This window comes from Quercus robur, chromosome 5 (genome assembly GCF_932294415.1).
Source record: "Quercus robur chromosome 5, dhQueRobu3.1, whole genome shotgun sequence".
Lineage (NCBI taxonomy): Eukaryota > Viridiplantae > Streptophyta > Magnoliopsida > Fagales > Fagaceae > Quercus > Quercus robur.
Genome location: NC_065538.1, coordinates 25888145 through 25909938, shown reverse-complemented (window position 1 = coordinate 25909938; position 21794 = coordinate 25888145). Strand labels below are relative to the sequence as shown.

The 21794-nt window shown below is 35.6% G+C and overlaps 1 pseudogene; it reads left to right on the top strand.

Annotated features, from left to right (window-relative positions):
• Positions 1–12920: 12920 nt before the first annotated feature.
• Positions 12921–21787, top strand: LOC126725624 (pleiotropic drug resistance protein 1-like; annotated as a pseudogene).
• Positions 21788–21794: the final 7 nt, after the last annotated feature.

Sequence of the window (21794 nt, the reverse complement as noted above, 5' to 3'; positions counted from 1 at the left end):
ATTTCCTTGTTTTTAGGTGCATTTAATACTTTTTAGGTCAAACTTTATTCCTAATATGGTTAGGTATCAATTAGGAGTTATTTTAGAATATATTTTCTTGTTTGTCAAGTTTTAAGGATCCCTTAAATAGTCATCTAAGTCTGTAAACGTTTTTCAGACATTATTGATAAAACTTGTGAGATTTATTCTCTTTGGTTCTTTGAAGAACTACTCGAACTTATCGGGAATTCCCGTGGCGTTCATCTCAACTTATTAAACGGAGTTTCCACCACCGTTTGTGGCGTCTTCCTTATATCGAGGTTATTGTTTGTCATAAACAACGGGTCGAGGTCTCCCATTTGAATCTGTCAATAGAACGATCTTGGGTTCCCTTTCGTTGTTGGATCTCATTATTCTTGACGGGTTTTACATCAGCCAGGGGGCAGAAGAAACTCCACAATGGAACATTTATACAGACGAATCTTCCAATAGGCAAGCAGGAGGGACCGGTGTGGTACTTATCTCCCTAGAGGAAGACTGGATTGAATGCATGATTTGACTCGAATTTCATACCACCAACAATGAGGCAGAATACGAGGCCTTGATAGCAAGATTGGACCTCGCAAGAGCCGCATGGGCTGAAAATATCGTCATCCACTGCAATTCTCAAGTCATAACTAGTTAAGTCAACGGTAGCTATGAATGCGAGAGTGAAAGAATGAAGAAATACCTCGATGGGGTAAAAAGTCGGATTAGCTGTCTCCAAATCAAGTTCGTCCAAATCCCAAGGGAGGAGAATGAGTGCACTGATCGGCTTGCTAAGGCTGCCTTCGTAAAGCGCATGCTTGTTCCCAAACAGGTATTATCCTTCATCCAAACTTTACTGCTCATAGATAATGGAGCACATGTGCAGGAGATAGACTTTGAAAACAACTAGACCACGCAATTGATATCATACCTGAAGAATGGAACGCTTTCGGAAGGGAAGGACGCCGCAAGGAAGTTGAAGGTACAAGCCTCATGATTCGTCCTTATAAAGGATGTCTTATACAAAAGAGGCTTCTCCTGCCCTTATTTGAGATGCTTAATCCTCGAGGAAGCTGAGTACGTCATGAGAGAAATTCATGAGGGGATTTGCGGAAACCACTTGGGGGCAAGATCACTAATGCACAAGCTGCTCAGGGCAGGATATTACTGGCCCACTATGCAGAAGGATGTGGATGCTTACGTCAAAACCTGCGACAAGTGCCAGAGATTCAGCAACACCATCAGACACCCATCCGAGGAACTCGCCCCTATGATGGCCCCATGGCCGTTCTCTCAATAGGGATTAGATATAATGGGCCCCTTCCCGACAGCAATCAGGCAGCTGAAGTTCCTTGTAGTTGGCATCGACTATTTCACGAAGTGGGTAGAGCTAGAAGCTCTAGCCACTATCATGGAGAAGAACATTCGAAGTTTTGTTTGGAGAAACATTATCTGCAGGTACGGGATACCTAGAGTGCTCGTCTCTGACAACGGAAAGCAGTTCAACAACAATGCATTTAGGGATTTCTGCTCGGAGCTGGGGATCAAGAACCATTACTCATCACCCACCCACCTACAGGCCAACGGATAGGTAGAGGTTACGAACTGATCCTTGCTCAAAATCATCAAGACTCAGCTCGAGGGGGCAAAGGGCATCTGGCTGGATGAACTTCCAAGCGTTTTGTGGGCATACCGAACGACAGCAAGAACACCCATTGGGGATATAACGACCTCGCTCCAACTGTGTAGATATTGTCCACTTTGGGGCCCATACCCCTCACGGTTTTGTTCTCCTCAGGTTGCGCTGGGGAAAAGGCCTCTACACATTGAAGGGAGATCATTCCTTATAAACACATTTCCATGTGCTTCCCTAGGCGATGTGAGATTCCATGGAATGCAAGACCCCCCCTTTTTGGGTCACTAAAGGGGAAGCACCGTTTTGACTAGCGTACGGGAGTGAAGCAGTCATCCCAGCCGAAGTTGGACTCATAAGCTACAGGGTGGACAATCATGACAAACGGAGGAATGATGAGGCCATGCGCCTGCAGTTAGATTTACTAGATGAAGTCAAAGTTGCCGCAGAACAGAGATTGACATTGTATCAGAACCTCATGGCCAAGCACTACAATTCCAGAGTTAAACACAAGGACTTCTAGGTCGGAGATCTCGTCTTGAGGAAGGTAATGGGTGCTAGCAAAGATCCTACCCAAAGAAAGCTCGGCCTAAACTGGGAAGGACCCTACAGAATTATGTCGTGGCAAAGGAAATGCATTTACCATCTCGAGACACTAGACGAACAAAAGCTCCCCCATCCATGGAACACTGAGCATCTAAGAAGATACTAATAGTAGAGAATGACATTCTACAAATTCTCAGTTTATTTAAATTTTGCCAAGTTTTTATTTAGTCATTGGAACATTCTCCAGTTTTCTAGTTTCTATCTAGACGGATTATTTTCGCTACAATGCTTTTCAAGTTTTCTTTTTAAAACTTCTCCTTTAAGAACTACTTTTGGTTTAATAAATACGAGGAATATTCAGATATGACTAAAATGTCTTTTTATACAGAATTTATCAAGTCCATAAAGTGGACGGATCATCCAAGAAGGAGGAATAGATAAAGTCCATAAAGTGGACGGATCATCCAAAAAGGATGAGAAATTTATCAAGTCCACAAAGTGGACGGATCATCCAAGAAGGATGAGAAATTGATCAAGTCCATAGAGTGGACAGTTCATCCACGAAGGATGAAAATTCTACGAAGTCCATAAAGTGGACGGTTCATCCATAAAGGATGAAAATTGTATTCAAGTCCACAGAGTGGATGGTTCATCCATGAAGGATGAAAATTCTACGAAATCCATAAAAGTGGACAGTTCATCCACAGAGGATGAAAATTGTATTCAAGTCCATAAAGTGGACGGTTCCTTCTTAGAGGATGAAAATTCTACAGTCCATAAAGTGGACAATTCATCCATAAAGGACGTTAATTCTGTTCAAGTCCATAAAATGAATGGTTCCTTTAGGGAGGATGAAAATTCTAGTCCATAAAGTGGACGGATCATCTAAAGAAGATGAAAATTTAGTCCATTGGGTGGACGGACAAATCTTGAATGATGAAATATTAAGCCTATAAAGTGACTGGTCCATCAAGGAGGACAGAAATTTTTAAAAGTGGACGGATTGTCCATTAAGGATGAAAGTCTAACCGAGTACATAAGGAGGATGGTCCCTCTAGTCATTAAGAAGGACATAACTTAAAGTCCAAAACACAATGTGGGCGGACATATTTTGGGAAACGGGTTTTTAACTCAATGGCCATAAAATTTAAGGCCTTTAAAGCACATAGTGGATGGATCTGTTGAAATTCAAACCCCCATAATTTCCGTTGTGACTTAAGTGACGGGCCAAATAGAACGGACCCACTACGTTCATAACAACCATGAAATAAGCAATTAAACCAAAATAGACGGGTAAAATTAAACCAAAATATAAAACCCTTGAAGGGAAATGTTCAACATTGAAAAAGTAATGACGGATAAAATTAAAGGATTGTTCTCCCAACTTACAAAAAAAAAAAAAAAAAACTACTCCTGAGCGTTCACATCTTTCTCCTGACGGGTGTCATCAGCTACAAGTTGTACTTGACCTTGAGCATTCTGTGCCTGGGCTGACTCTCCATCGCCATGAGTTGCATCCATAGCAAAAAGATCCTCGGTGTTCTCTGAGGTGACGGGCATGACGGAGGTTTGGCCTTGGTCTTCAACTTTGATCTTAGACACGTCCAGGTCAAGGTAGGCCTTCTTGACTTGATGGAGAGCATCATTAAAACCCTCTAGAAAAAAGTCTCTGAGTTCGGACAGCAAGGCGTCGGAGTCGCAGTATTCACGGATCGCCACTTCCTTAGCCTGACAGAGTTGATCCTTCAGGTCTTGGATCTCCTTATCCTTGTCCTTTAGGACCTTCTTTACCTCCTCCATCCCGTGCTTAAGCTCCTTCCTCACTTTCTTCGAGAGGTCAAACTTCTTTTCCATATTAGACTTCCAAGCTTTGAGCTGACTTAGTTCATCCTCTGTCAAGTTTGCCTTTACCCGCACATGCTTTAGGGTTGTCTCATGGTGAAGGCACTGTCCCATTAGCCCTTTCATCATGACCATTGCCTGAAAAGGAAAAAGGGGGGGGGGGGGGTTAGATGTGAACTAAAAAGTACGGACGGATGGAGAATGGATGGATGGAGAGTTACCTGAGCAATGCTAAAGAGCCCCGTCTCCCCCATTGCCTCTGTAGAATGATTGCTTAAGTCTTCATAATCCCCTGTTGTCATGATGGATGTCAGCATCTCCAGGGCATATTTGGGGTCCTCACGGAGAAGGACGGGTGGCTTCTTCTGAGAGGGTGACGGCCCCTTCATTAAGCCTTTTCCAGCTCCATGCTTGGCCGGGGTAACTGTCTTTGCTCCTTCCGCCTCCAGCCCCATGACGGTATCCAAAGGAATCCTAGGCTTCTTGGATACACGGTCTTGTTTGGTTAAAGTTTTCCTTTTAGTGGATAGGTTGTTTGGGCCCGTCCCCTTTGGCACCTGACTACTGTCCTTTACCTTCTTGGCAGCCTGTGCCTTAATCATAGCTCTCCTTTTGGCAGCATCCATTTCTGTGAAAGGAAGACGGATGGAATTAGCCATATGGTAAGAAATCCAAAAATTTAGAAAAGTGTTAACAACGGACTTACGTTGGCGCACTCAAATGTCGTATTTAACGGCTTGAAGGGTAGGCTCCGGTCCGTCACAATACCAGTTAAGAGTGTTTAATGTAACTAATTTAGCCCAGGTCCTCTCCTCTGGCTTGGTCTTGTTAAAAATCATTTCTAGGAAGCTCCACTGCTCAAGTGTAATCTGTGGATGCCGTCGAACTGCAGAAAGAAAACAGTTAAAAATTTGGAAAAAATGAAAGCTAAACAATTAAAAGGACTCGTGCATTAGGACAGATGCATACCAGATAGATTCAATATGCCCCAAGTTATGTCGACGGGCATGAACTCTGTGTCCCCTAGATGGCCCATCCATTCATTCCCCTCTAGGAAGAAATAATGACTCTTCCAGTTCCTATTGGAATCTGGGGTCTCATATACAAGCCTCAACAACGGGCTCCTAGGTACAAAGTTATACATACTCGTTGATTTATCTATCTCCTCTGGACGGTAACAGTTGAGGAATTCTCGAACCGTCAATCTCCTAGCACCGTCCGACATAACCCCATAAAGGACCTCCACTGCTATGAAGACCCTCCAAGCATTCGGAGATACCTGGTTGACGGATAGGCCTAAGTGTTGGAGTAGCTCATGATGAAGGGAACTCAAGGGAAACTTGAGCCCAGCCTTCAACATCTGCTCGTATACTCCGACACCTTCCAAACCTTCGTAATAACATTTCTCCAACTCGTAGGGCAGACGGACGGAAATGTTATCTGGTATCTAATAATGGGCTCTAAACGTTTTGAAGTGTTTCTCTTTAATTGAGGAAGTGAAGTAATTTACCAACCACTCAAGTAGCATGACGAACTGCCTAAGTCCATTACGACCCACAACGGACTGAATTGGGAGGTCATTGTTGTCTGGTCCGTCATTAGAACCCTCTTCATCGCTCATCTCCAAACCCTCATTCCTTGAGGATGGAGAAGAAGCAGACGGGCTCCTCTCTTCACTCTGACTATCATGGTCTTCGTGACTTGACGGGTACACTTCCTCGTAGCCCGCCCCATCACGGACAAATGACTGGTGACTTGACGCATTAGACATGTCCTACGTTAATCCTAAGACTCTGATGTCTGTAGTGGGCAACGGTAATACAAATTTAAAGTGTAAAAAGAAGAAATTTTTTAAGTGGAAAGAGAGAAATGCTCACCAAAATAGCGGGACAGACAAATAAGAGCTACAGCAACGGGTACAACGGCTGGATGGTCTCGTCTGTCTAGCAAGGGTGACGAATGTGCTCTGATCATAAATTTCAGTAGAAAAGTAAAAAATGAGTGGGAGGAGGATTGGTCTATATAGGGAGATAGCACGGAAGGCGAAGCGACACTTCGATCCATGAGAATGGCCACTCAACGAACGCCAGGTGTCCTGTGCAATAAATGATTTCAGGCCAGCCTGACAAGGCTGATGATCTTGAACGAACCGTCACCCTACATGTCCTTCCACTCAAATATCACGGACCCATGAGGTGAAGGGGGCAACTGAAGAGGAAAAATTAACATGATGAATCCATCTTGACGGACTTGACGTAAGAAGAATATACTTAAATTGGACAGATCAAGCTAGGACGAACGCAACGTGGATGGATTGAGCGGCCACGTGTCATCCAACTCAACATCACATAGTCTCCAAGGAACCTTAAATACTTGTGATACATGATTAGCCCTGATTTGTAGAGTCCCAACATGAATGGAATTCTGATTCGACTAGAATTCTAGAATATACGTGTATTAATGAGTATCTTTCCTATAAGGAAAAGACTTGTTTCACAAGTCTTGGGATATGGCCCTATGCGACTATAAAAACCCAAAGACCCTCGAGAAAAAGGTACGCATAATTTACCCTTCTCTAGCACTCTAGAGTTGTGAGAATAGTTCTAACTTGACCTTTGGAGGGTATTCGGCCGGCACCACACCAGTGCTCTCTGTTAGGTCTTCTTTCTTTATTGTGCAGGTATCGTTTCGAGTGTGCGAAGATCGTGTGGCTCACTGGTGATTTTTTACGGCATCATCAATGACTGTCATTGGGTTTCTAGCGTTACACACTACTCATAATATGTTGTTGTTAGAAGAAATGTTGCAATTCAAGAGTTGGCTTTTGAGGAAAAGGTAATTAACATGCCATAAAATCAAATACTTACAATGGATTCATTCAACCGAATTGTTTCCAATCCATATTATTCTCTTTATCTTTACTGTAGTTTAGGGGGAAAAAATCAAAGGCAAATATAAGAAGCTAGAAAAAGACTATCAATAGCAAAGGTCAAATTGTCTTTAAATATAACATTATCTATATGTTGGGAATATCACCTTGAACTATTTATATTTGAATAATACAAATCTATATATCTAAAAGTTGAAACGTAGTATTTATTGTTATTACGTTCCAATTGAGCCATGTCAGCAGCCACATCATCCACTATTTTCAACACTTTCTCTCTCTTGTTTTTAACTATTTTTTTTCTTTATTAATTTCTCACCTTATTGTTGCACTTCCTCCACCATTTTCTCCCAAACTTTTACCTTTTTATTTCCCCACTACCTTTTATCTTAACATTTCAATTCCTCCATCTCTTCGTCTTCATTTTATTTTGACTCTTCTTCTCCCATTTTATTTACTATAAAATTTTGCTATTCTCTCTTCCATTCAATCCATATTTTTCCCACACAAAAAGATGATCTCTTTCTCTCTCTCTCTCTCTCTCTCTCTCTCTCTCTCTATATATATATATATATATATATATATAAGTTGGAGGGTAAGAGCGCCCACATTGGGTCCAAGCCGAGCTTTGTTAAGTTTAGGTTTGACCCAAACTTGACAAACATCAAGCTATAACACAAATCTACATGTCCCCGTCTAGTGTATTCGAACAAATCCCACTATCCTTGAGGAGGGAAGGTAGTGCCTTGGGGGAATCCACCTACCGAACACAGGATTTGTTGTCAAACACAAGTTACTTGAAAATCATTTCAATGGTAGAGTTGTGGGTTCCTTCCCTGATGCACAATTAGACAAGTGAGAATAGTACGTAACCCAGGCTCAAGAAGTTACCCAAACCTTATGAGTAGAGAGACCTTCATATATATAGGATATTTTCTAATCATTACAGACCCATTAAAGTGAGCATATAAAAATGAACTAAGGGGAAAAGGAAGGGGGAATGGAATAGAATTTTGGGGAGATACATGAGAGAAAAGTGAGAGACTATAACACCATATTGGGGTAAGCGATCCAGCTCGGACACCCAGAGGGGCATCTTGGCTATCTGACAGTCTCCTCGACCAGCCACATTTCTAAAAATAATTATCGTAGCATTGTTTTGTACCATGTAATCTCTCCCCTTCTTATAGTCTTGATTTGAGTTAATTCTATATATTTTGTGAGTGAAAATTTGAGTTTATATTAAAATACAATCTACATAGCTTTGTATTTGAATGTGTACAATTGCATATCAATTATTTGAGTAATATCTGTGTAGAATGAGACATTTGAATCTTTAATTTTAAACTTAAAAAAGTTTAGTTGTACAAAAAAAATAACACACTATAACAAAAGTTTGAGGAATATAGACAACTTTAAAAAATAATAATATCAATCTCACACACACCCAAGTTCTGAAAAAAGAAGAAGAAGAACATCCAAAATAATAGAATGAGATATATGTAGAGATAAAGAGATGGAAAATACTTTAGAAATAGTTCAATTTTTAAGAATAAAAAATTATCTTCAATAAATTTTAAAGAATAAATTATACATATACATCATATGAATTGTGATTGACAGTAGTGGAAAGATAAAAAGGTAAAAAATAGGGGGAAAAAAAAAACGTTGGAGAAAGTGTAATAATAAGTTGAGAAATTAATAATAAGAAAAGTTAAAAATAAGAGAGAGTGAGTGTAGAAATGAGTAAATGTTAAAAAATTATAGGAACAATTAGAAAGAAAAAGGATAATAATATGGCCATTAATGTGGCTCAATTAGAGCGTATAAATAATAAATGCTACAATTTAATAATAATAAAATGAGAGAAAATAAAATTTAATTGGAAAATACGATTTAATTATCTTGAGAAAAATATGATTGAAAATAATAAGATTATATGATTATACAAAAAAAAATCATATAATGTTAACAATTATAAAAATGCTACGTGAATAATGATAACAAAAGTTAACAATTGTTAACAACTTAGTCAATCATATAATCTTCTAATATTAAAATATTTTACATTAAAAAAAATATTATACTAATGAATACAATCAATACAAAATTTGATTTTGGTATAAAAAATAAAAAAGAGTTACAAATTCTATATACTTCTTAATAAAAAAAATCTATAATACAATCAATATTATAAGCCACCTTTTGGATTGTAGGGTAGAAAAAATTGGATTTGAGAAATATGTTTAAAACTAAAAGAATAATTTCCAAATTCTATATACTTTTAATGATACAAAAAGTGTTATAAATAAATTTTATTAAAAAGTGAATATTTTTGCTAACTTACTTTTGAATTCGAGAAAAATTATATTATTTTTAATAATAAATTTTATTAAAAAAGATTATTAAGATGAATTATCAATTATTGATTTTTTTATATTTATTTATTGTAATGTTTCATGAGGACACTCTATGAAGACAATTTTATTTATTTGAATTTAAGCTCTTCCAACAAATGTGAAAATTTCAAGCAGTAGTTTAGAAGGTAATTCATGTTGTAGTTCATTTTTTGATTGTGTAGTTGGGATTTTTGTTATAATTTATGAGTTTTTTAAGATATTAAATGTAGTGTAGTGTGTGATTTATGAAGTAGTAAATTGGTTTTTCATTGTTTTTTTTTTTTTTTTAACCTTAAATATACCTTTTTTTTTTAAATTTTTTTATTAACCTTACTCCAAATTGCCAAAAAAAAAAAAAAAGAAGAAAAAAGAAGAAGAAGATAACGCTAAAAAAGTTATCACACACAATGCATGAGTTTGTGACTAGTAACAAATTAAAATAATACATAAATAAATTAAAATCCACAAAATTAGAAAAAAAAAAAGTCATAAACAAACCAAATTCAACTAAAAAATTATGACAGTGAAACTCCTTTTGACATGGTTATTCATCTGGCTACAAATGGTTGAGTTGAGAAAAGAATAAACAATTTAAAGACATGATAAGGTAGAAGAGAGAAACTAATAAGAAAGTTATAGAGCATTGGCATTGGGGATTGTAAAACCCCCCAATTGTAAATTTATAGCATCAAAATAAAAAAAAGTGTGCATTACCCGGAATCTAATTATAAAAAAATTTACAATTGTGTTGCAATACCATCTTATTTAAAAAAATATATTTTATTGGGTTTTGGGTTTTATTTGGGTATTGAGTTTTATTATTTTATTGTGTAGATATATTATATTAATGATGCGGGATGCAGAAGCATCACACATCTACTTTTAAAGAACAAAAAACAAAACACGTTTGCTTCTAAAAATAACCTTAAATCCATGAGGGGTTCCTTGAATCCACAAGGGTCCTTGAATTCACAAGGAGAAAGGGATTGGAATCCACTAGAAAAAAAGAAAAAGAAAAGTCTAAATTTTATTGATTATAATTGTTAAAAAACGTGTACAGACTTAGAGACCTATTTAAGGGCTTCGTAAAACTTGACAGACTAGAAAATATATTTTAAAATAACTCTTAATTAATACCTAACCATAACAGGAACCAAATTTGACCTAAAAAACATTAAAAAAAAAAAACCTAAAAACAAGGAAGAGAGGATGGAGGGTGTTTTAGTCTGCTTGTCACATGCAGTAAAATTCAGTTAAATATAACAGCAAAAATAACACTGGGTTGCAAAGTGTGATAGTTTAGGGTGTAAAGTGTAATATAGTGCATAGTTTAGAGTGATAAAATGTAATTTCCTCCTCTTTTTTTTTATTTTTATTTTTTAGAAATAGTTTTGGGACAAAGTTTACTAGTTCAGCTATAAAATTGATTGTAGCCTAAAACTATAACCTTACTCAATATCATTAACATTACTACATATTTCAAAAATCTAATCGTTGGATTGCATGTCTTTTACGCTCTTAATACACTCATCAAATTTTGTGCCAATTAGATATTATTTACTATTTGATTTATAAGATTGTATTCTATGCATAATTTTAAACTACAAAAAAATGCAATTTATTGATAACATAGCTATCAATCTTAATTTTCTAGAAAATTTTCAAGTATGAAGGATATAAAAAGAAAATGTAATCTAATGATGAATTTGTCAAAATTTTCTTTTTTGTTTTTGTTTTTTTCTTTTTAGGCATCTAAATTTTTTGTTATGGATATGTATTAAGTGGCTACTTTTTAGGATTAAAATAAACGTAAGAGATATAAAAAAAGATTTTCTAATTTTAGGTTTTTTTATTTTTAATCCTCTTAATATATAGTAAAACCACTTATTGCTAAGAAGATGGAAAATTCAAAAGAATGAAACATTAAAGGTGATGTTTGATTCTAAAAAAAAATGGTGTATTCACTTTTCATTTTCACTTTTCTATATTCAAATCCTAAATATAAATATAGAAAAAATAAATCATTTTCTATATTTAATTTTGAATGGAAATCTGTCTTAAATAAATAATTTGGGTGTAAAGATAGTTTTTTGTGTTTTCCAGTGTTTAGTAGTAAAAAAAAAAAAAAAAAAAAGTTAAAGGAAAACTATCTTTAGTCAATTAAAAAGTATGGCTTGTTTTCCATTAAATTTTTTTGGAAAATAACTCTATCTCACAGCAAGTTAAATAAAGAAAGTTAAAAAATTGTTTTTCAACACGTTTGAGATTATTACCAATTATCGCACACACTCTACAATTATAAGCGCTTGTGGAGGGTGGGACAGTGGGGAGTAAGGGCCGGAGTTCAAGTTTTTAGGAGAGAGTTTCACACATATATACACTTAAATTAAGCTAGATTAAAATTCTATCTTGTATTTAAAAAAAATTTCATTACTAAACATAGAAAAATAATATAATTTTATAAAAAATATTTTTTGAAAAATTATTCACTTTCTAGAAAATATTTTTGCCTTAAACAAAGAGTGTTACAACTAATGTCTCTCATGTTTCAGCTCTAGACTCGGACTGGCTGCTCGTTTCTCACCTCTCTCCTGTAGCCCAGGTACTTACTCTCTCTCTCTCTCAAATTTGCAAATGTAGATCTTTATTGAAGACAACGGCTGAATCAAAATGGCACAAATTCTCCAAATATTAATTGTCACTTCAGTTTGGCTTGTCTGAGGCATGACTTACCTGAAACAAAATTCAGCCAAATGATATAGTTGAGACCAACTTGGAAATTTGGTGAAAAACAAACAAATATTGTTTTTAACGAACCCTGTTCTAGGTGGAAGCATTGGACATTCCTGTCCTCCATTTTGAGGAACCCTGTTACTGTCTAAATTAGAAATACTTGTACTAGATTGAGACAGATTGAGCAGATGAGATCAACCACACAAAGATAAAACCCAGGAATAGATCACCCAAACAACCCATTAAGAAAAAGAACTTGACCATTAACAGAAAATAGACAAATAGGAAAATCAGAGAGACCTGGCCAAAAATACAGAGAGAGAGAGAGACAGGGAAAGATATTTGAGGCAGACAGACTGACCTTTGTTTGGCTGTTACGTGAGAGGCGAGACTCAGCTGATGAGAGACCAGGATGGAGAGAAACTATGAAAAATATGAGAGTTTTTTTTTTGGCTGTTCAATGAAGTCTTTGCGCCAGAAAGAGCCGTTGGCGCGAGTTGCTTTAATGCAGCAAGTGGTCCGACTTGAGGGGACTTAACATGTGTTGGGTTATTGGTGTTTTTACTAAAAAAATGAAAACGATGTGTTTTCAGTTATTTATTTATTTTTTTTGCTATTCAAATCCAAATTTTAGGACAGTGCAAATGAAAACTGAGTACAAATCTTCAAACTGAACCAGTTTTTTAGTTGTAGGTCTCACAAAAAATTGCAAATGAATGCTGAAAATGTAAAAAGAAGAAAATGAATACATAACCCGTTTCTATACATTTTCCAGTTTCCACACAAAAAACCTTGGCCTTCACGTAAATTTCCAAAAAACATTTCTGGGTTTTGGTGGGTTTTAGCTAATGTTGAGGCACTAATATTTTGTGACATGGAGAGTGGTGATAAGTACAAAGTCGGTAGTAGTGTTCAATTGAGCAGCTCGTCAATATGTAGGGACACTAGCACGGAATTTTTTGCGAAATCTTCGCAAGAAGATGATGATGAAGAAGTTCTTAAATGGGCTGCGCTACAGAAACTTCTTACAACCGTTTGACACAAGGTTTACTGACTACATTGGAAGGCCAGGCCAGGCCAGTCAAAGGAGGCCAATGAATTATTCTGGAAATATGAAAAAAACAGAAAGATAAATTCTTTATGACTTAAAAACAAAACAAATCAACAAAACATACAAAGCTCAATTTTTTTTTTTTGGGTTAATATGGGTGGAAAACTTTTATTTTTTAATCTTTCGCCTTAGGTCCCAAAATGCATAGTTCCACCTTGGATCATCTTGGACTTGAGGAAAGGAAGAGTTTAGTTGAGAGGTTGCTGAAGGTCCCTGAAGAGGATAGTGAGAAGTTCTTGTATAAGCTCAAGGACCGCTTTGAGAGGTAACTTTAATGCCAACTTAATTATGCAGTGCTTTGTCTACAAGTGCTATTATAAATTTTACTATATAATTCTTATATGGTGAAATTTTCTTGTTCATATTGTTGTTGACTAATTTTGTCTTTAGTTTTTGAAGAGTTGTATGATTTTTTTGGGGAAGAACATCAATTGTGTGTTTTAACTGATGAGATTTAGATCTAAATGAGGAAGGAGAGGGATATGTGTGTTATAACTGGAAGGTTTGATTTAGACTAATTTTTTATTTGAGGTTTTTTCCTTGGAGTCTTTGTTTCAAAAGAAAACTTAAATTTTCTTGAAGAACATTTAATTTATTTTTGTTTTTAATTTATTAAAAAAAAAATTATTTTAGAGAATTTATTTTAAGTATTTTAAAGAATTTTTAGTTTATTTAATTACATTTAATAATAAGATACACGTGGCACGATTTAATTGGGCCAAAGAATAAGAAAATTGTTTGTTATATTGTTGGTGCGGCATAAAAAATCTTCATGGTAGTGTTACTTTGTAAGTATTTTATAGTAAATTTAATAGTAGTTTTAACATTTTTTTTTTGTTAATTCTGTTTATCCAATTTCCTTTTATTTTGTTTTGATGTATGTTTCATATGAATTATCAGTAATGGGAGCTTTTTTCTTTTGGGGGGGGGGGGGGGGGGGGGTGGATTTCTTAGGGTTGGAATTACTATTCCCACAATTGAAGTCCATTTTGAGCATTTGAACGTTGAGGCAGAAGCTCACGTTGGAAGCAGAGCTTTGCCTACATTCTTGAACTTCCCTGCTAACATAGTGGAGGTAACTAAGTGCAACACCATTTGTTAGTACTTAACAAATGTTGATGCTTTTTATTATTATTATTAATATTATTTATTTTTTAATTTTTTTTAACTTCATTCTTATATGACTCACACTATCTGATTTTAAAGGGTTTCTTGAATAATCTCCATATTCTTCCAAATGCAAAGAAACATTTGTCTATCCTTCAAGATGTTAGTGGAGTCATCAAGCCTAGCAGGTGAGAAGGCAGCCCATTTTACAATTATCAAAATGAACTCTCATTGTTCCATAATTTTCTTCTTTAATGTTCCTTTTCTGGTTAGAACTTCTATTATCCATTTCTAACATGGTTTATATGGTTCACACAGATTGACATTACTTTTGGGTCCTCCAAGTTCTGGAAAGACCAGCTTTTTGTTGGCTCTAGCAGGACAGCTTGATCCTGACCTAAAGGTATATGACATTTAGAATTTTTACCATTGCATATTCTAATTTTCTTCTGTACATCTAATCCATTATGTACAAATTCTTGTTCAGTTTTCTGGGAAAGTGACTTATAATGGCCATGAAATGAATGAGTTTGTTCCACAAAGAACAGCTGCATATGTCAGTCAAAATGACCTTCATTTAGGAGAAATGACTGTAAGGGAAACTTTGGCCTTCTCTGCCAGATGCCAAGGGGTTGGATCGCGTTATGGTTTGTGAATTTAAAGGATTATTGTGTTCCTTTTTCTTCTTTTTACATTTCCTTAATGTACTTATGAGGAAGTAATCCAATGATTTTTGTTATTTAAGATTGACGTTTTTTTTTCTTACTACCTTTCATTTTTCTATTGCCACTACAGAGATGTTAGCAGAACTAGAAAGAAGAGAGAAAGAGGCAAATATTAAGCCTGACCCTGATGTTGACATCTACATGAAGGTAGGAAGAAATCTATTGTCAATTTTGACATTTGGAAGTTGTAGCACTAAAACTTTTCATTTTGATGAGGGTATCTCCTAGTTTCATAGCTTGTTTAAATATGAATTGTCATTTTATGTCATTCTATTTATTTGTTTCTGTTAATCTAGGCAGTGGCAACAGAAGGGCAGGATGTGAATGTGGTGACAGATTATTTTCTAAAGGTAAAATAAAAACAAATTGTTAAATTAATTATGAAATAGTTTAGAAATTATCATAATTGTCCACTTTTATTCATTTATCCACCTTTTTTGTTTTGTTTGTTTTTTTTTCCAGGTTTTGGGCTTGGAAGTCTGTGCAGATACCTTAGTAGGGAATCAAATGTTAAGGGGAATATCCGGAGGACAAAGGAAGCGAGTTACAACCGGTAAAGTCAAATTTGTAGTCGATACATAAAATCATTTTCTCTATACAACTATATAAATAATATCTAATAATCAAATTGTAGGTGAGATGTTGGTTGGACCATCTAAAGTGTTACTCATGGATGAAATATCTACTGGTTTGGATAGCTCAACAGCTTTTCAGATTGTGAATTCAATCAAGCAATATGTTCACATTCTTGATGGAACTGCTGTCATCTCCCTCCTCCAGCCAGCACCAGAGACGTATAATCTGTTTGACGACATTATTCTCATCTCTGATGGACAGATTGTATACCAGGGCCCCCGTGAACAAGTGCTTGAATTTTTTGAAACAATGGGCTTTAAATGTCCTAAGAGGAAAGGGGTGGCTGACTTCCTCCAAGAAGTGAGTTTAAATAAAGTTTTTTTGTTTTTTTTTTTTTTTTTTTTGTTTTCATTTTTGTTTTTGTTTTTGTATTGGTCTCATATATGCTAATAGTATTATCATCTTCTAAAAAGTTAAGCATTACAAGTAGAATCTCATATTTGGATTCATGTATAACAATTTATAGGTGACTTCATATAAAGATCAGGAGCAGTATTGGGTACAGAAAGACAAGCCCTACAATTTTGTTACAGTCAAGGAATTTGCTGAGGCATTCCAATCTTTCCATGTGGGATGGAAACTCAGAGATGAACTTGCAGCTCAGTTTGACAAGGCTAAGAGCCATCCAGCTTCTTTGACAACAAAAAAGTATGGTGTTAAAAAGGAGGAGCTGTTGAAAGCTTGCTTGTCAAGAGAATTCTTGCTTATGAAGAGGAATTCATTTGTCTACATCTTCAAGTTCATCCAAGTAAGTTGAGTTTTATAGTATTTTTTTTTTTTAAACAAAAAAAAAAAACTTTCTTTTCTATATCAAATCTCACCATACATGAATATGATTCAATATAAACTTTTTCTTTTTCTTTTCTGCTTTTAGCTTACGTTACTGGCAATGATTGCTATGACAATTTTCCTACGGATTAAGATGCATCGAAATTCAGTGGAAGATGGAGGAATCTATACTGGTGCATTGTTCTATGGTCTTGTTGTCATTTTGTTTAATGGTACTGCTGAGATGCCCATGACCGTTGCAAAGCTTCCTGTTTTCTACAAGCAAAGGAAGCTCCTATTCTATCCTCCATGGGTATATTCTATCCCTCCATGGATCATTAAGATTCCTATCACATTTGTAGAAGTTGCTGCCTGGGTATTCATTACCTATTATGTCATTGGCTTTGATCCAAGTCCCGTAAGGTAAAACATAAAGAATAAAAAATAAAATAAAATCATGCTACTTTTTGGTTTACTTACCATTTACAAAGATATGTTTCACATTTTTTTTTTTCCATTTTCAACTTATATATTTGCCCATGTTCATATTGCAGGTTTTTTAGGCAGTTCCTTCTTCTTATACTTCTTAACCAGATGGCTTCTTCATTATTTCGTTTTATTGCGACAACTGGTAGGGGGAGCCAGATTCTTGCCAGCACATTTGGATCATTTGCACTGGTCACACTGTTTGCTTTGGGTGGCTTTGTCCTGGCAAGAGGTATATATAATAAGTGGCTTTTCTATTAGAACAAAACTTAGGTACAATACTTTAGGTGCTGTTCCTTAGGTTCCCCACTTAAGATTGAGTCATATAACTACTTAACTGAAAAATACATTTAAATCCCATGAGTTAAAATCCATATGGTAGAATTTTAAAAAAAGAACCTAAGGAACAACACTTAAGTATTGTACCTAAATTTTACCTTTCTATTATAATTGGATAAAATCATTTCTATTACTTCTTATTTCCTTGCGTACTCCCACAGAGAACATAAAGAAATGGTGGATATGGGGTTACTGGATGTCACCAATGATGTATGCACAGAATGCTATAGTAGTTAACGAGTTTCTTGGGAAGAGTTGGAGACATGTAATTTCTTAAACTGGTAATTGTAAACATTTTTTTTTTACAATATCTCTTCTTAAATTTTTGACATTTGAACCTGTTTTTCTACTAAAGGTTCTCCCAAACTCAACGGAACCACTAGGAATTGAAGTTTTGAAGTCCCGCGGATTCTTTCCACATGCATATTGGTATTGGATAGGAGTAGGGGCGTTAATTGGATTTGTATTACTTTTCAATGCTGCCTTCACTCTGGCTCTCACTTATCTCAATCGTGGGTACCTCTACCTTATTGACACATACAAGTGAGAGGTTATGTTGTAATGTTGTCTAAAACATTGTGCAGCTTTGGGAAAGCAACAATCTGTAATATCAGCAGAACCTCAAAGCAATGGAGGTATAGATGCTTCAGTAGAGGTCAATCAGAGCAGAAAAAGAGGAATGATTCTTCCATTTGATCCACATACCATTACCTTTGATGAAGTAAAGTACTCAGTTGACATGCCACAGGTAACTTGTAACATATAATATAAACATTTTGGAAGTGAAATAGCTTCCTGTGCTAGCTTTTCAAATTTATTCGATACAAAGAAATGATACCTATTTGATTAAAACAACTATGCAGGAAATGAAGAATCAAGGTGTTATTGAGGATAAATTGGTGCTTTTGAATGGTGAGAGTGCTGCATTCAGGCCAGGAGTTCTCACAGCACTGATGGGTGTAACTGGTGCCGGGAAAACAACTCTGATGGATGTACTGGCTGGTAGAAAAACTGGTGGATATATTGAAGGGAAAATCACAATTTCTGGGTATCCAAAGAAGCAAGAAACATTTGCTCGAATTTCTGGATACTGTGAGCAAAACGACATCCACTCTCCTTATGTAACTGTCTACGAGTCCTTGCTCTACTCAGCATGGCTTCGTTTATCCCCTGATGTTGATTCACAAAAAAGGAAGGTTGGTATCCACAGGGCCGGCCAACAAAATTTGGGGCCTAAGGCAAAAATTCTATATGGGGCCTTTTTATATGTAAACATTAATTAAATAAAATTATATAATACTAATTAAATTAACACTAATTTGATGTAAATACAGAAATTGATGAATAATACTAGCTAAACTAAGGTTAATTTCAAATAAAAGATTGAATATTATAGTTGAATCAAAAGGAACTTACTTTAACTTGGATATATGACTATGCATAGTTAAGTACAGTTATAATCTAAATTTTAATTTTATATATTCTTTTTAAGAAAAAGAGATAGATATTATTTGGTGTGTGGCTTAGTAGGAGATTAGTCATCATTGGTGATTTATCACATTTGCAGCATTTTATTTGAAACATCTTAGGGTTTCAATTGGGTTAAATTTTTATTGGTCTCCTATTTTAAAAGCCTTGTTAGAAATGAAAAAGAAAAATACTACAAAATGTTCACAATAAATGTGATTATGACTGTAATTAATGAATTTCAACAACTTAATTTATTTGTGTTTGAATTACTTTTTTATGTGATTGGTGATATGTTAATTAAATCTATAATAAAATTTGTGGTATTTTTAGTATCACTCTTAAAAAAAAGTACCAATTATTTAAAAAATGTTATATTTTTATAAAATTTTGGGCTTTTTACTAAGCAAGATGAGGCCTTTTTTTAGTAGGGAAATTTTTTATTTGTTGTGGGGCCTTAGGCCTAGGCCTAGGCCTAAGTTGCCTAGGCATTGAGCCGGCACTGACTGTATCCAAATCATGAAAGTATTTGTTTGATTGCAATTCACAGATGTTATTAGGGAACCCATTTGAGAGAAGTAGGTTGTCAAACTCAATTTGGTTGAGCTATATAGTCAGACTCAGGTTTCGCTTGAGGCCTGAGTTCATGCTTGGAGTAATGAATTTTTTCAATTATAAGCTTGTTAATTCTTGCCTTGTGGTCACCGAAAAAAAAAAGAAACTCTTTCCATGTGTGCTAAGACAGACAAGTCAAAGAGAGCTTATAACCATGATTGACCTCATCAAAGCCATGACGACATTTAGTAAGGAGCCAGCATTTTTGTTTAGTTCAAAAAAATGTTAATGGTAGCTGAGCGAAGTGCTGTGAATGCTGATTTTGTATCCTTATATGATACTATAAACTTTTTTACAGTTTACCTTTTCTGATTGGTAAGGAATTTGAGCCAAATACAAGCAGATTGAATATTCAAACAGTGTCTTATGCTGTTTTTTGAAAATAAAAAATGTTTGCAGATGTTTGTTGAGGAAGTTATGGAGCTTGTGGAACTGAAACCGTTGAGGCAGGCATTAGTCGGGTTGCCAAGTGAGAATGGCCTCTCAACTGAGCAACGTAAGAGGCTAACAATTGCAGTTGAGTTAGTTGCCAACCCCTCCATACTTTTTATGGATGAGCCAACCTCAGGGTTGGATGCTAGAGCTGCTGCTATTGTTATGAGAACTGTGAGGAACACCGTTGACACTGGAAGAACAGTTGTGTGCACCATTCATCAGCCAAGCATTGACATATTTGAAGCTTTTGATGAGGTGAGAAATACTAATACATCAAAATGGTTGGAACTATTGTTCATATTCTCATCTGTATAAGAGAATGACATGTTTAACATGACATCGCAGCTATTCCTAATGAAGAATGGGGGACAAGAGATATATGTAGGGCCATTGGGTCGCCAATCTTGCCATTTAATCCAGTATTTTGAGGTATGATGTTACAGAATGTCAGGAAATATATAGAGTCAAACTTTTAACTCTAGATCTTAATCTTTCTGAATATTTGCTAATACAATTACCTCTCTTTTATTTTAGGGAATAGAAGGAGTAAGTAAAATTAAAGATGGTTACAATCCTGCAACTTGGATGTTGGAAGTTACTTCATCAGCAAATGAAACAGCTTTGGGGATTGATTTTGCTAATGTGTACAGAAATTCAGAGCTGTACAGGTAGATTTACTTTATATAATACTTGACTAAATTATCAAATCAAATCTGTCCCTACACTTAGATTAAAACTACCCATTTTTCTACGCACCCCCCCCCCCCCCCCCCCAAAAAAAAAAAAAAACCTGTATATCTGAATGGCATAAATTTCAGGAGAAACAAAGAACTCATTGAACAATTGAGCATCCCTGTTCCCGGATCGAAGGACCTCTATTTCCCTACTCAATACTCACAGTCATATTTCACCCAATTCATGGCTTGCTTATGGAAACAGCATTGGTCATATTGGCGCAACCCACTATACACTTTTGTTAGATTTTTCTTCACAACTCTCATAGCCCTGATGTTCGGGACAATGTTCTGGAACCTTGGCTCAAAAACGTAAGTTACAACTGAGGGAACAAAGAATGATATATTTGTGCAAATTCCTCCAGTTGCTTTGGGAATTTGAATTAACTTTCAACATTAATAAATACAGGACAAAGCAACAAGATTTGTTTAATGCAATGGGTTCCATGTATGCTGCCATTCTCTTTGTTGGTGTTAAAAACGCTAATTCAGTGCAGCCAGTGGTGTCTGTTGAACGAACAGTCTTCTATAGAGAAAGAGCAGCTGGGATGTATTCAGCACTGTCCTATGCGTTTGCACAGGTAAGAACAATTTGTCAGGCTTTTGTTAACTTAGGTATTCTCTTAAATTCGTTTAGGAAGACAAACATTTTGATATGATCAATAAGTTTGTATGTTAAAAACTGTGTTTTTACTTTTTAACATGATACTTTACCTTTGTTTAATTATGCAATTTCATCTTTTATTGCAGGTTCTGATTGAATTCCCGTATGTTTTTGTACAAGCCTTGGTGTATGGTATTATTGTATATGTATTGATTGGATTTGAATGGACGGCTGCTAAATTCTTTTGGTATATATTCTTCGTGTATACCTCACTATTGTACTTCACCTTCTATGGCATGATGACTGTCGCTGTGACACCAGACCAAGACACTTCTTCCACAATTTCCTCTGCATTTTTAGCAATCTGGAATATATTCTCAGGATTCATAATCCCACAAACTGTAAGTTTTTTCCACCTTTAATTATTTCATCTGTATTCACCTTTTTTGTTCCCTCTCCTTTGATTTTTTTTTTCCCTACATTGTCAACAATAGAGGATCCCTATTTGGTGGAGATGGTACTCTTGGGCATGTCCATTTTTTTGGACCTTGTATGGGTTGGTTGCATCACAGTTTGGAGATAAAAAGGACATGCTGGATATTGGTGAAACAGTGGAAGATTTTGTGAGAGACTATTTCGGTTTCAATCATGATTTCCTGGAGTGGTTGCAATTGTCAATGTTGCATTTGTAATAGTGTTTGCATTTACCTTTGCTATGTCC